This window comes from Cupressus sempervirens, chromosome 7, assembly GCF_028749045.1.
Source record: "Cupressus sempervirens isolate cs-2001-9-10 chromosome 7, ASM2874904v1, whole genome shotgun sequence".
Classification (NCBI taxonomy): Eukaryota; Viridiplantae; Streptophyta; class Pinopsida; order Cupressales; family Cupressaceae; genus Cupressus; species Cupressus sempervirens.
Genome location: NC_143124.1, coordinates 877,818,264 through 877,832,603, shown reverse-complemented (window position 1 = coordinate 877,832,603; position 14,340 = coordinate 877,818,264).

The following is a 14,340-nucleotide window of genomic DNA, read 5'->3' as shown; positions in this document are numbered from 1 at the left end:
TATTCCTGAGAATTGCATTAGGACACACTTTAGTGGTAACTACAAGAGATGGTTGAGTCAAACTACATGTTTAGCAATTTGAAGATTAGCCACATTAGTAAACATTGTCGAACTAGTCAAAGGCACTAAGTTGTGAATTCAATAAAGGCAAAGGCAAGGCAGATGTTGAACACATTAGAGATGAGATGAATAAGACATGGAAAAAGAAAGATGCTTGTAGCACATCAAATGGAGAAGGGATTACTTCACTCAATGGGTCAAGTGATCACACCTCATCAAACTAGACAATCAAGAGGTATCAGGGACTACTATTCAAGTTTAATATCATACATCAATTCCAAAGGAGATAGTGTTGACATATGATTGAAAAGATCATTTGAGTAGAAAGGTTGGTATTATTGAAGAAGTATTTTCAATCATTTTTTTTGTCATTGATGTCAAACCTATTATATGTTGGTAAGACAATTACTTATATGTTTCAAGCACTATCAGTTAGTTGATTTGATCAACAAGATGTAACAAAAGTAGCTAGAGGAAAGGTTGAGTTAAGATTATGCATTGAAGTGTAATAATAGTTTAAGATAGTGATAACATAATTTATTGATGATCTACTTGTGGTTACAAAATGGTTGGCTACACCTTAAAAAGTTTAGATGAAAAAGTTTGGATGAAGTTCATTTGCTAAGCTTAACTAAGTTGATAGAAGGTGCCCAGTAAAGTTAGTGCAAGCCAAGAAAAAAGTTAGTTGGAGCCAAGTGAAAGCATTTTCTAGTGGATGCCAAGAAAACTAATAGGTTCCAAACAAGTTATTAGATGCTGAGTAATTTTCAATATGTGTGAAGCACCAATAAAATTTAGTTGATGTCGAGTGATTTTACAATAAATGTCAAGTAACACAGTATGTGCTAAGCATTGGTAAATTGATAATGTCGAGTTGTTGCATTATGAAAAAGATCGAAGGTTCGCCAAATAAAAGCCAACAAGATTATTTTCTTGGAAATTGTAAATTAGGAGGAAAATAAGATTGATGAGCTAGAGGCAATAAATCTTATGTAAACTATTTTGGAGGCGAATTCAAATGGATTTTAGGGGAATTTTATAGAGAAGACAAGATATGGGGTAGATACATTATATCCTATCTAATCCATCAAAAAACCTAATTTTTGAGATGGACAATGAGTGGGAAAAAGAGTTATAATTCCCTATATCTAGGGATGCCTGGTCATGAAGCAAGGTTGTTGAGAGGTCATAGAGTTTTTGGATGCAAAAATCTAACAAGCAAAAGGAAGAAGGGTTTACTTCATCAAGTAACCTAAGTGAAGAAGTTTTCAATGGTGAACGAAGAAAGAAGGCTTAACGAAGATGAATTCTTAAAGGGTAAACAAGCTATCAGAATTGCAAAAGATAGGAAGCCAAGCAAAGTTGAGGAATGAATAGTGATCTGTAATCTAATCTACAGGTAAGATTATAAGTTGTATCAGATCAAACTCTACTGTTACTCTCTAAAAATTGTATCACATTAAGATAAATCCTTTGGAGAAAGGTTGACTTAACAGTCATTGGAAAATCCTTTAACAAGGTGGCATTCCAAGTGAATGGCATAAAGTCCTCTAACAAAGCTCACTTCTAATAGGGTGATTGAAATCCCTTAACCAGGTCACATTTAATAGTGTGTGTTGTAACCTTTAACAAGGTTGGCCTTTAATAGGGCATTACTTCATAAGAGTGAGAAGGAGTAGCATGTTACTGGTGGTTTTTCCTAAAATTGGGTTTTCATGTTAAAACATTGTGTCATGTGTACTGATGGGTGTGTTATGTTTTATGCTTTACATTTATACATGTTAGTTTAATAGTAACATATTAGTTTTGGTTAACACATAATGAATGCATGCATGGTTAAGAAAGTTTTATGGGTTCACTAAATTGTAAAAGTTTTATTTGGACATCTCGACCTTGAATAATTGATTCACCCCCTCTCTTAGTTATTCAAAAGAATTCCAACAATTAGTATCAAAGCACAATTATTTTAAGAGGATTAGTTTCAAGGTACTAAAAGCATAATGATCAAGATGTCAAAGGGAGAGGTACCTAATCTGAACAAAGATAACTTTCCTACATGGCAAAGTTTGATGAAGCTACATTTTGGAGGACTTGGAGATTATGCACAAACTTACACTATAGTAGAACATGTTGATCCAGTAGGAGCCCTAACTATTGAAGATTTGAAGAAAAAGGAGCATAATCAAGCTATGTTGGAGATTGCCTCTACCCTAAGCCATGCTAAGTTTGATGATATCAAAGACCTTAAAAGTGTGAAGTAGATGTAGGATTCCCTAAACACCATCTATGGAGGAGACAATAATGTTCAAAGAGCCAAGTCAGAGAGCCTTAGAGGTAAGCTTGATGACATGAGAATGGAAGAAGGTTAAAACATTGCTCAATATGTTGCTAGAATAAAAGAGGTTGTTAATGCTATAAAAGGTGCAACTGGTAAAATATATGATGAAAATGTGATAAGAAAAGTCTTGAGAATATTGCTACTTGTGTATGTCATTAGTGTATCTACAATTAAAGAGTTAAGATGTATACTAAGAAATGATCTAACCCTTGAAGGTATAGTGGGTAGACTCACTACTTTTCAATTATCTAATTTTGACAACTACAGACCAAAGAGTATTGAATTAGCTTTCAAAAAAAAATTGTTGCTGAAGGATTTTGAGAAGGTAAAGCCAAAGAAGAAGAAAAGAAAAATAAAATATGTATCCAATGACAGTAGTACAAATGAGGAAGACATTGAACAATTGGAAGCACTATTAGCTAGAAGATTCTACAAAGGAAAAAGTAAATTCAAAGGTAAGCTGCCTATCTTTTGTTTTAATTGCAATGAAGTTGGGCACATTGCAGCAAGATGTACATAGAAGAAGAATCTCAATGAAGGGAACAAGTACAAAAATAGAAGAGAAGATGATGGAAGAGACTATAGAGATAAAGGGAAGAATTCATGCTATGTTGCTAATGAAAATAACTCTAATGAAAATGATGAAGTGGTATATGTTGCAATGAAGGATGAATCAAAGGAGGATGAAGCTACTACACTTATGACTTGTATGAATAAGAAAGACAAATGGATCATTGACAATGGATGTCACATCACATGACTGGAGACAAAAGTAAGTTCATTAACTTGTTATGATGGAAATAATGTAACATTTGGTAATGATGCACCATGTTCAATAAAAGGAAAAGGGTCTATTAAGCTCATATACAAGATCTCATGTGACAATGCTTATTATGTTGAAGGATTGAATTATAATTTGTTAAGTGTGTCACAATTGAATAATTGGGATGCAAAGTTGAGTTTGAAAATAAATCAATCAAGATATATGATACAAATGGAAACTTGATTGAAAAAGGTGATCAAGCTAGGAGTAACCTGTTTTATTTGGATATAGAAGATGCTACTTGTCTTATTGCAAAATTCGATGATGTATGGCTTTGGCACAAGAGATTATGTCATGTTAACTTTGATAATTTGATTAGTATAAGTAACATGAAATGATTTTGAGGTTTTTCCAAGTTGAAGAAACTAGAAAACATAATGTGCAAACAATGTTAGCTAGGCAAGATGGAAAAATCAAGCTTTAAAAGTAAGGCTCATACCTCTAAGGAAATACCTGAAATCAAGCTTTAAAAGTAAAGATGGAAAAATCAAGATGGAAAAATCAAGCTTTAAAAGTAAAGCTCATACCTCTAAGGAAATACCTGAAATTGTTCATACTAACTTGTGTGGACCTATTGAAGTGCAAAGCTATGAAGGAGATAGGTATATAATGCTTCTTGTTGATGATTAGTCTAGGATGATGTCTATCATGTTTCTAAAATAGAAATTAGATGATTTTCAAATGTTTAAATGGTACTTGGAAAGAGTTGAGAAAGAAATAGGTAAGAGCTTAAAATGCTTGAGATCATATATAGGAGGTGAGTTCACCTCACATGAATTTGAAGTATTTTGCAATGATAGAGAAATTAAAAGATAGACATCAACACCAAGGAATCCCCCATAAAATGGAATTGCTGAAAGAAGAAATAGATCTATAATGGACTATGTGGCTAGAATACTTATGATGGAGAAAAATGTTGCTCTGAAATACTAGAGAGAAGCTGTAAGTACTACAGTATGCACTTTAAACTATGTGCAAGTAAAGAAAGCTACTCACTCAACACCTTTTGAACTATGGTATGGTCATCCACCTAATTTGAAATACTTTAAGGTATTTGGAAGAAAATTTTATATTCTCAAAGATGATAGAAGTGGAAAGCTTAATGCAAAGAGCAAAGAAGGTATATTCCTTGGTTACTCCATAAGAAGTAAAGCTTATGAGTGTTTAATTACTAACACTAAAAAAAGTGTGGAAAGTACAAATGTGAATTTTTATGAGTTTATAGAAGCACATGAAGCTAAACCTACAAAAGAACCAGAAGATTATAAGACATTTTCATACTACTATTAAGGAATGCCTACTAAAGAAGATGCTAAAAATCATGGAGAAAATCAGCAGCAAGTTTCAACAACTACCAAGTCGCATCTTATGAATGTTGAGTTGCATTTAGATGTTGAGTTGCAAAATGAGGAGAATGCACAATTTGACTCTGATTAGCACACATGAAAGAGATGCTAAGATACCTTATAGAGATGCACATAGTGACACTAAAGCTATGAGATAGAATGCAACTACAAGAACTGAACCTAGACTGACCAAATATGTCAAAAGACACCATCCTGCAAATCAAATCATTGGAGACAAAGATGCAAGGCCAATGAGAAGAGATAGGTTGAGAAGTGAAACATGCTTGCTAGGTACAAGGCTATGGAAGAAGAGATTCAATAGATAGAAAAGAACAAGATTTGGAACCTAGTTCCAAGACCAAAAGACAAGAATGTGATTGGCACAAAATGGGTATTTAGGAAAAAACTAGATAAAAGTGGTAAAGTGAAAAGGAATAAAGCAAGACTAGTTTGAAAAGGGTATGCACAAGGAGGAGTTGACTATGGTGAAACATTTTCCCCTGTTGGGAGAATGGAAGGAGTAAGAATTATGCTTGTTGATGCTGCTTACAAAGGTTTCAAAGTTTACCAGATGGATGTCAAGTTTGCATTTCTAAATGAAATATTAGAAGAGGAGTTCTACATAGAATACCCAAAAGGTTTTGCGGAAAATAATAATAAAAACATGGTATGTAGACTACACAAAGCCCTATATGGATTGAAACAAGCACCAAGAGCATGGTATGAAAGACTTCATACTTATTTTGTTAAGATTGGATTTGAAAGGATAGATGATAATAGTAATTTGTACATGAAGATAAACAAAAAAGTATGGTATGTACTATTATCTAAATTTTTTTTTGATGACATAATATTTGGAGGACAAGATGCTTTGTGTAAAGATTTTGCAAATTAGATGAAGCAAGAGTTTGAAATGTCAATGTTTGGTGAGATAAATTTTTTATGGGATTACAAGTCTATTAAATGAAGTATGTTGTATATATCACTCAATCAAAATATGTCAAGGAGATATTGAAGACTTTTGAACTGGAGGACTCAAAACTAGTAAGTACACCTATGATAACAACACTCAAACTATCAAAGAATGATGAATCAGTTGAGGTCAATCAAACATTGTATAGATCTATGAAAGGAAAATTGCAATATGTAGCACACAAAAAACCTACTATTGAATTAGCTTTGGGAATCATTTCTAGATTGTCTACTAATCTTAGAGAGAATCACATGATGGTAGTGAAAAGGATAATGAGATACCTAAAAGGAACAAAAGAGTATGGCTTATACTATGAGAATAATGAAAATTTTGAACTAAAAGCCTACATACTGATTGGGTTAGAAATATTGATGACAGAAAGAGCACGAGTGGAGGAGCATTTTTCTTAGATAGAAGATTTGTTACACGGAAAAATAAGAAGTAGAGTTGTACTTTACAATCTACTACTAAAACAGAGTATGTTGTTGCAGCTATCAATTGCACAAACATTGTATGGATCAAATAGTTACTAAAAGGAATGAAGGAAGAAATCATTAAACTAGTGACACTTTACTGTGATAATACTAGTCCTATAAATGTTGGAAATCTGATTGGAAATCTCATTGTTGTTGAAGATCAAAGAGGGAGATTGATATAAAAGAATGCTTTCAATCATTGTTTTGTCATTGATGTCAAACTTGCTATTTGTAGGAATGATATTTTCTTATAAGATCCAAGTACTATCACTTAGTTGATTGATGAAGAGGATTTGATCAACAAGATGTAACAAGAGCACCTAAGGGAAAGGTTAAGTTATAATATTGTAATGAAGTGCAAGGATCAGTTAAGACAATTGTTAAGTAATGTATTGATGACATACTCAAAGACACAGATGTTGGTCACACTTAGAATTATTAGAGGAAGAAGTTGTAACAAGGTTCACTATAGAGCTTAAACTAAGATCATTAGTGGGTGTCGAGAAAGTTAGTTGAAGCCAAAAAATTTCTTAGTAGAAGCTGAGTAACAGACATTTCTAGTGTGTGCTGAGTGATCTTCAAGTGCCAAGCATAAAAAAAAATTGAGTTAGTGCCAAGTGATCTTCAGGTGCTGAGCATTAGGGAAAACATAGTTGATGTTGAGTAACACATTATGTGCTGAGCACCACTATTTCAATAGTGCCAAGCTACTAAATTATTTCAAAAGATGAAGATTTTCCAAATTTAAGCCAACATAATGATTACATTGAATTTTGTCAATAAGTTGGAGGATAAGGATAATGAGTTGTTGGCACAAAATCCTATGTAAATTGTTTTTGGTTGAATTCTAAAGGATTATCAAGAAGTTCCTAAAGGAAATAGAATATGGGTTAGATGCAATGAATCCTACCTAATCCATGCAAATTAAAATTGACAAATAGAAGAATCAAGTGGGAAAAGGTACTCTAAGATTTTTATTTAAGAAGTAATAGACCAAGAAGCAAAGAGCTATTGATACTATTGCTATTGAAGTGTCAAAATTTATGAAGTAGTGAGAAGGGTGTCAAGGAGAAGACATCTAGGAGAAGGAAGAGCACAAAGGCTCTTCTTCTATGAGTGGTCATGAAGAGATGATTGCACTAGTACATTGAGTATGGAGACTCAAGGAGACAAAGCTTGAAAGAAGGGAAAGTTGTTAATAGTTGCAGAGATTGAAGGCCAGGAAAGGGTATGAACTGAGAAGTGATCTGAGATCTACAAGATAAGTTGTATGTTGTAGTGAAGTCAAGATTTTCTAATACTCTCTAGCAATTGTATTAGATCTGAAAAATCCTGTGGACTTAGGTTGGCCTAACATCCATTTGTAAATCCTTTAATAGGGTGGCATTCCAAGTGAATGTTCTAAAGACCTTTAACAAGGCCCACTTCTAATAGGTTGGTTAAATCCTCTATCAAGGTCACATTTAACAATGTGTTATAACCCTCTAACAAACCAAGCCTTTCATAGGGCATCACTTTAGAAGGGCAAAAATTGAGTAGCATATTACTGGTGGTTTTTCCCAAATTGGGTTTCCACGTAAATCACTATGTCATGTGTTGATTTCTTATGTGTTTTACTTCCATGTTGATTTACAATAACTTGCTAATTAGATAAGTTAAAGCTTGGATGAATAAATGGTTGAATGAGTTCACTATACTTAGTGAAAAGTTTGAATATGACATTTGGACCTTGAATAACTAATTCACCCCTCCTCTTAGTTATTCTAAAGCAATTCTAACAATTGGTATTAGAGCCTTCTGCTAATTTAGTTTCAAGGTATTAGAAGAAGGAAGATCAAGATGTCCAAGAGAGAAGTTCTCAAGCTCAACAAAAAAAACTTTACTGCATGGTAGAGTTTGATGAAATTGCACATTGGATCAATAGGTGACTATGGGCAAACCTCAATTGGAATAGAACATGTAACTCCAGTAGGACCTCTCACTGTAGATGATTTGAATAAAAAGGAGCATAATCAAGCAATGTTGGAGATTACATCTGCATTTAGCTATGCTAAATATGATGACATCAAAGATTATTATACTGCATTCAAGATGTGGAAAACCTTATCAAAAATCTATGGAGGAGATCAAAATGTCTAGAAAAAAAAAAGAGAAAGTCTAAGAGGAAAGTATGATGACATGAAGATGGAGGAAGGAGAGAATTTTTCTCAGTACACTACAAGAATGAAAGAAGTGGTGAGTGCAATAAGAAGTATAGGTGGACAATTGGAAGATTAAACAACTATTAGGAAATACTTAATAACTCTACTCCCTATCTATGCTATTAGAGTTTCAGCCATCCAAGAGTTGAGGTGTGTACAAAGGAACACACTAACCTTTGAAGGAATAGTTGGAAGACTTACTGCATTTGAGCTATCCAATTTTGACAACTATAGATTTGAGAACCTTGAATCTACTTTCAAGGGTAAGATGACAATAAAAGATACTAAAGAGGACACATCAAGCAAGAAAACAAGAAAAGGAAAACATGCATCTAGTGATTGCAACACAAATGAGGAAGATGTGGAATAGTTAGAAGTACTATTGGCTAGGAGATTTCATAGAGGTGAGGGAAAATTCAAAGGTAAGCTCCCTATTATATGTTTTAATTGTAATGGAGTAGGTCATATAGCTATGAGATGTCCACAAAAGAAGAACTACAAAGAAGGTAACAAGTTCAGGAACAAAAGAGAAGAAGAGAAAAAAGATTACAAGGAGAAATGCAAGAGATGCTACATTGTTGAAGAAGACTATGATGAGAATGATGATGAAGTAGTCTATGTAGTCATGAAGGATGAATCAGACAAAGATGAAGATGAAGCAACATCATTGGTTACCTATGTAAACAAGAATGACAAGTGGATCACAAAAAGTGGATGCTCACATCACATGATAGGATATAAAAGTAAGTTCATTACCTTTACTCAATATGATGGAAATAGTATTAGATTTGGTAATGATGTACCATGTAAAATCAAAGGAAAAGGCTCTATCAAACTTACAGAGAAAATTTCATGTGATAATGCATACTATGTTGAAGGATTGAACTACAACTTGTTGAGTGTATCACAGTTAGGCAATGTAGGTTGCAAAGTTGAATTTGGAAACAAAACTGCCAAGATCTATGATACTGATGGAAATCTAATAGGAAAGGGTGAACAAACTAAGAGTAATCTATTTTACCTAGATATGGAAGATGTAACATGTCTTATTGTTAGACTTGATGATGTGTGGTTGTGGCATAAAAGTTTGTGTCATGTTAACTTTGATAATCTAATTAGTATTAGCAAGAAAAAGAAAGTCACAGGATTGCCCAAGTTGAAGAAACCTAAAAACACAATGTGCAAAGAATGTCAACTAAGGAAGATGACTAAGTCTAGTTTCAAAAGAAAAATATATGCTTTCAATGAAGTACTAGAGTTAGTCCATACAGACTTATGTGGCCCAATAGAAGTGCAAAGCTACCTAGGAGATAGATACATAATGCTATTTGTAGATGATTATTCCATGATGATGAGTGCTATTTTCTTAAAGAAAAAATATATAAAATTCCAAATTTTCAAGTGGTATTTGGCTAGAGTTGAAAAGGAAATAACAAAGAACCTAAAATGCCTAAAGTTAAACAGAGGAGGTGAGTTCACATCAAGAGAGTTTGAAATATTCTACAATGACAAAGGTATCAAAAGGAAAACATCAGCACCAAGAACTCCACCATAGAATGGTATTAATGAAAGGAGGAATAGGTCAATGATTGGCTATGCTAGAACCTTGATGATGGAGGAAAATGTTGCACTAAAGTACTGGAGAGAAGCTTTAAGTACTATAGTCTACACACTGAATAGAGTTCAAGTCTAAAAAGGTACAAATGCAACACCTTTTGAATTTTGGTATGGTCATTCACCTAATGTTAAACATTTCAAAGTATTTGGTTGTAAATGCTATATTCTAAAAGATACTAGAAATGGCAAGTTTGATGCAAAAAATGATGAAGGCGTATTTCTTGGATACTCCACTAGAAGTAAGGCATATAAGTGTTTAAATGTTAACACTAACAAAGTTGTGGAGAGTGCAAATGTAAATTTTGATGAGCATGGAAAAGTTCAGGTTGATGAGTCAAAGAAAATAGAGGATTATAAATCCTTTGTATACTTCTATAAAGGAATGGTAGTTGAAGATAATGCTGCAAATCAAGTTGGAAATCAGCAACAAATTTCAATATCTGCCAAGTCTTAGCCTGTGAATGTTGAGCTACATTCAAAAGCCGAGCTACAGAATGCAAAAAATGCACAATCTAATTCTGAAAATAATATGCAAGAAAAGACTAGTGAAATGCTAGATGAAGAAGAATGAAATGACTCTGAAGTTGAAGGATCAAACATGGAAAGAAGGATTGAACCTAGATTCACCAAGTATGTAAGAAGACAATACCCTGTAGATCAAATCATTGGTGACAACGATGGAAGACCAATGACAAGGAATAGGCTTAGGAATGAATCATGTCTACTAAGCAAGGTTGAACTGAAAATAGTAAAAGATGCACTATAAGATGATGACTAGTACAAAGCCATAAAAGAAGAGATAGATCAGATTGAGAAGAGTAAAACATGGTCTCTAGTTTCTAAACTAGCTGATAAGAATGTAATTAGAACAAAATGGGTGTTTAGAAACAAACTTGATGAGAATGGTAAGATAACAAGAAACATAGCCAGACTAGTTTGTAAAAGCTATGCACAAGAAGAAGGATTGGATTATGGAGAGACATTTTCCCCTGTTGCAAGAATGGAAGGAGTAAGAATATTACTTGCATATGCTGCATATAAAGGTTTCAAAGTGTACCAAATGGATGTAAAGTCTACTTTTCTAAATTTTATACTGGAAGAGGATGTTTACATAGAACAACTAGAGGGATTTGTTGATGAGAAGAACAAGGACATAGTCTACAAGCTATACAAAGCACTTTATGGATTGAAGCAAGCACCTAGAGCATGGTATGAGATGTTGTATAAATATCTTGTGAAGATAGGATTTGAAAGAATAGATAACAATAACAACTTCTACATCAAAGTTGAAGAAGGTAAAGATATTTTGATATCATAAACCTTTGTTGATGATATAATATTTGGAGGAAAATATGTTTTATGCAAAGATTTTGCTGATCAAATGAAGCATGAATTTGAGATGTCAATGTTTGGAGAAATCAAATTCCTTCTTGGATTACAAGTACATCAGTTGAAGCATGGCATATTTGTGACCCAATTCAAATACATCAAAAAAGTACTCAAAAAATTTGGGTTAGAAGACTCAAAACCAATCAACACACCAATGGCAATAGACCATAAGCTATCCAAGAATGATGAGTCTGCTGAAGTAAATTAGACATTGTATAGGTCAATGATTGGAAAGCTACAATATGTTGTACATAGTAGACCAGAAATTGCATTAGCTATTGGAATAGTAGCAAGATTTTCTACAAATCCAAGAGAAAATCACTTAATGGTAGTAAAGACAATATTGAGATACCTAAAAGGAACTAATGAATTTTGTTTATACTACAAGAGGAATGAGAAGTTTGAACTGAAAGCTTACACTGATGCAGATTGGGGAGGCAATATTGATGATAGGAAAAGCACCAGCAGAGGAGCACTTTTCTTAGGAAAGAGGTTGATTACATGGACAAGTAAAAAGTAAAGCTACACCTCACAATCCACTACTAAAGCTGAATATGTGGCAGCTACTATAAACTGCACCAATATTGTATGGATCAAACACTTGTTGCAAGGTATGAAGGAAGAGGAAATTGAGCTTGTGACACTTTATTGTGATAATACAAGTGCCATCAATATATCAAAGAACCCAGTAATGCATACTAAAATTAAGTATATTGCAATCAATTATCACTATGTAAGAGAGTTGGTGGAAGAAAGAATATATTAGCTCAAAGGAACAAATTGCTAATAAAATCACCAAAGCAATACCTAAGGATGCTTTTGAGCATCTTAAAGGTAAGTTAGGGGTGATATCCCTAGCTAAGGCTACCTAAAGAAAAAGCAAGTATGCCTTGCATCAAATAAGCTACATGTTGAAGATTTTATGCATTGATGTAGAGGATGTTTACTTTGGGATCCATGCCTAAAGTAGTAGAAGTGCTAAAATTCCAAATCAGTCACAAGCAAGGTGGCAAAGGGAGAAATTGAATGAACCTATAAAAGATACATCTGCACCTAAAGATGCTAATATGTCTTTGGCATTGTTTTCAAAGAGGGAGAAGTAGACAACTGATTAAAAACTATTGAAGATAGTATAAAATTGATTTAATAAAGATAGAGGGAGATTTTAGAGGTTGATCAAAATAGCACAAGATGAGAAATATAGAGGTAGAAAGACAAAGAAAAAGGATACAATAGTAAAGAGGGAGAAGCTAAAATGAAGAAGGAAATGTGAAGGTACAATTTACTTTTTTGGTATTTGAATTACTATTCTAACCTAGCTAGCTTGTGGTTGAATAATTTAGTCTGATGCTTGATCAATTTGGTTTTCCATCAATGCCAAAGAGGGAGATTGTTGGAAATCTTATTGAAAAGCCCATTGTTGGTTAAGATCAAAGAGGGAGATTTTTGTAAAACAATGTTTTCAATTATTGTTTTTTCATTGATGTCAAACTTGCTATTTGTAGGAATGATATTTTCTTATAAGATCCAATTACTATCACTTAGTTGATTGATAAAGAGGATTTGATCAACAAGATGTAACAAGAGCACCTAAGGGAAAGGTTGAGTTATGATATTGTAATGATGTGCAAGGATCAGTTAAGACAATGGTTAAGTAATGTATTGATGACATACTCAAAGATATACAGGTTGGTCACACTTAGAATTATTGGAGGAAGAAGTTGTAACAAGGTTGATTGTAAAGCTTAAACTAAGATCATTAGTGGGTGTTGAGCAAGTTAGTTGAAGCTAAGTAAATTCTCAGTAGAAGCTGAATAATAGACATTTCTAATGTGTGCTAAGTGATCTTCAGGTGCCAAGCATAAAAAAAAAATTAGTTGGTGCCGAGTGATCTTTAGGTGCCGAGCATCAGGGAAAACATAGTTGATGCCAAGTAACACAGTATGTGCCGAGCACCAATATTTCAATAGTGCCAAGCTACTGCATTATTTCAAAAGATGAAGATTCACCAAATCTAAGCTGACATAGTGGTTACATTGAATTTTGTGAATAAGTTGGAGGATAAGGATTATGAGTTGTTGGCACATAATCCTATGTAAAACATTTTTGGGCAAATTCTAAGCGATTATTCAAAAAGTTTGTAAAGAAAATAGAATATGGGTTAGATGCAATGAATCCTACCTAATCCATGTGAATTGAAATTGAAAAATGGAAGAATCGAGCAGGAAAAGGCACTCCAAGATTTCTATTTAAGAAATTATAGACCAAGAAGCAAAGAGCTATTGATACTGTTGATGCTGAAGTGCCAAAATCTGTAAAGTAGTGAGAAGGGTGTCAAGGAGGAGACATCTAGGAGAAGGAAGAGCATAGAGGCTCTGATTCTATGAGTGGTCATGAAGGGATGATTGTACTGGTACATTGAGTACGGAGACTCAAGGAGACAAAGCTTGAAAGAAGGGAAAGTTGTTAAGAGTTGCAAAGATTGAAGGCCAGGCAAGGGTATGAGCTAAGAAGTGATCTGAGATCTACAAGATAAGTTATATGTTGTAGTCAAGTCAATATTTTCTAATAGACTCTAGCAATTGTATTAGATCTAAAAATTCTATGGACTTAGGTTAGCCTAACATCCATTTGTAAATCCTTTAATAGGGTGGCATTCCAAGTGAATGTTCTAAAGACCTTTAACCAAGCCCACTTCTAATAGGGTGGTTAAATCCTCTATTAAGGTCACATTTAATAGTGTGTTGTAAGCCTCTAATAGGGTAGGCCTTTCACAAGGCATCACTTCAAAAGGGTGAAAATTGAGTAGCATGTTACTGGTGGTTTTTCCCAAATTGGGTTTCCACGTAAATCACTATGTCATGTGTTGATTTCTTATGTGTTTTACTTGTATGTTGATTTATAGTAACTTTTTGATTAGATAAGTTAAATCTTGGATGAATAAATGGTTGAATGAGTTCACTATGCTTAGTGAAAAGTTTGAATAGGACATTTGGACCTTGAATAACTAATTCACCCCCCCTCTTAGTTATTCTAAAGCAATTCTAACAATAAATATATCAAAGAATCTTGTTATGCATACAAAGACAAAAAACATTGCAATAAAGTATCATTATG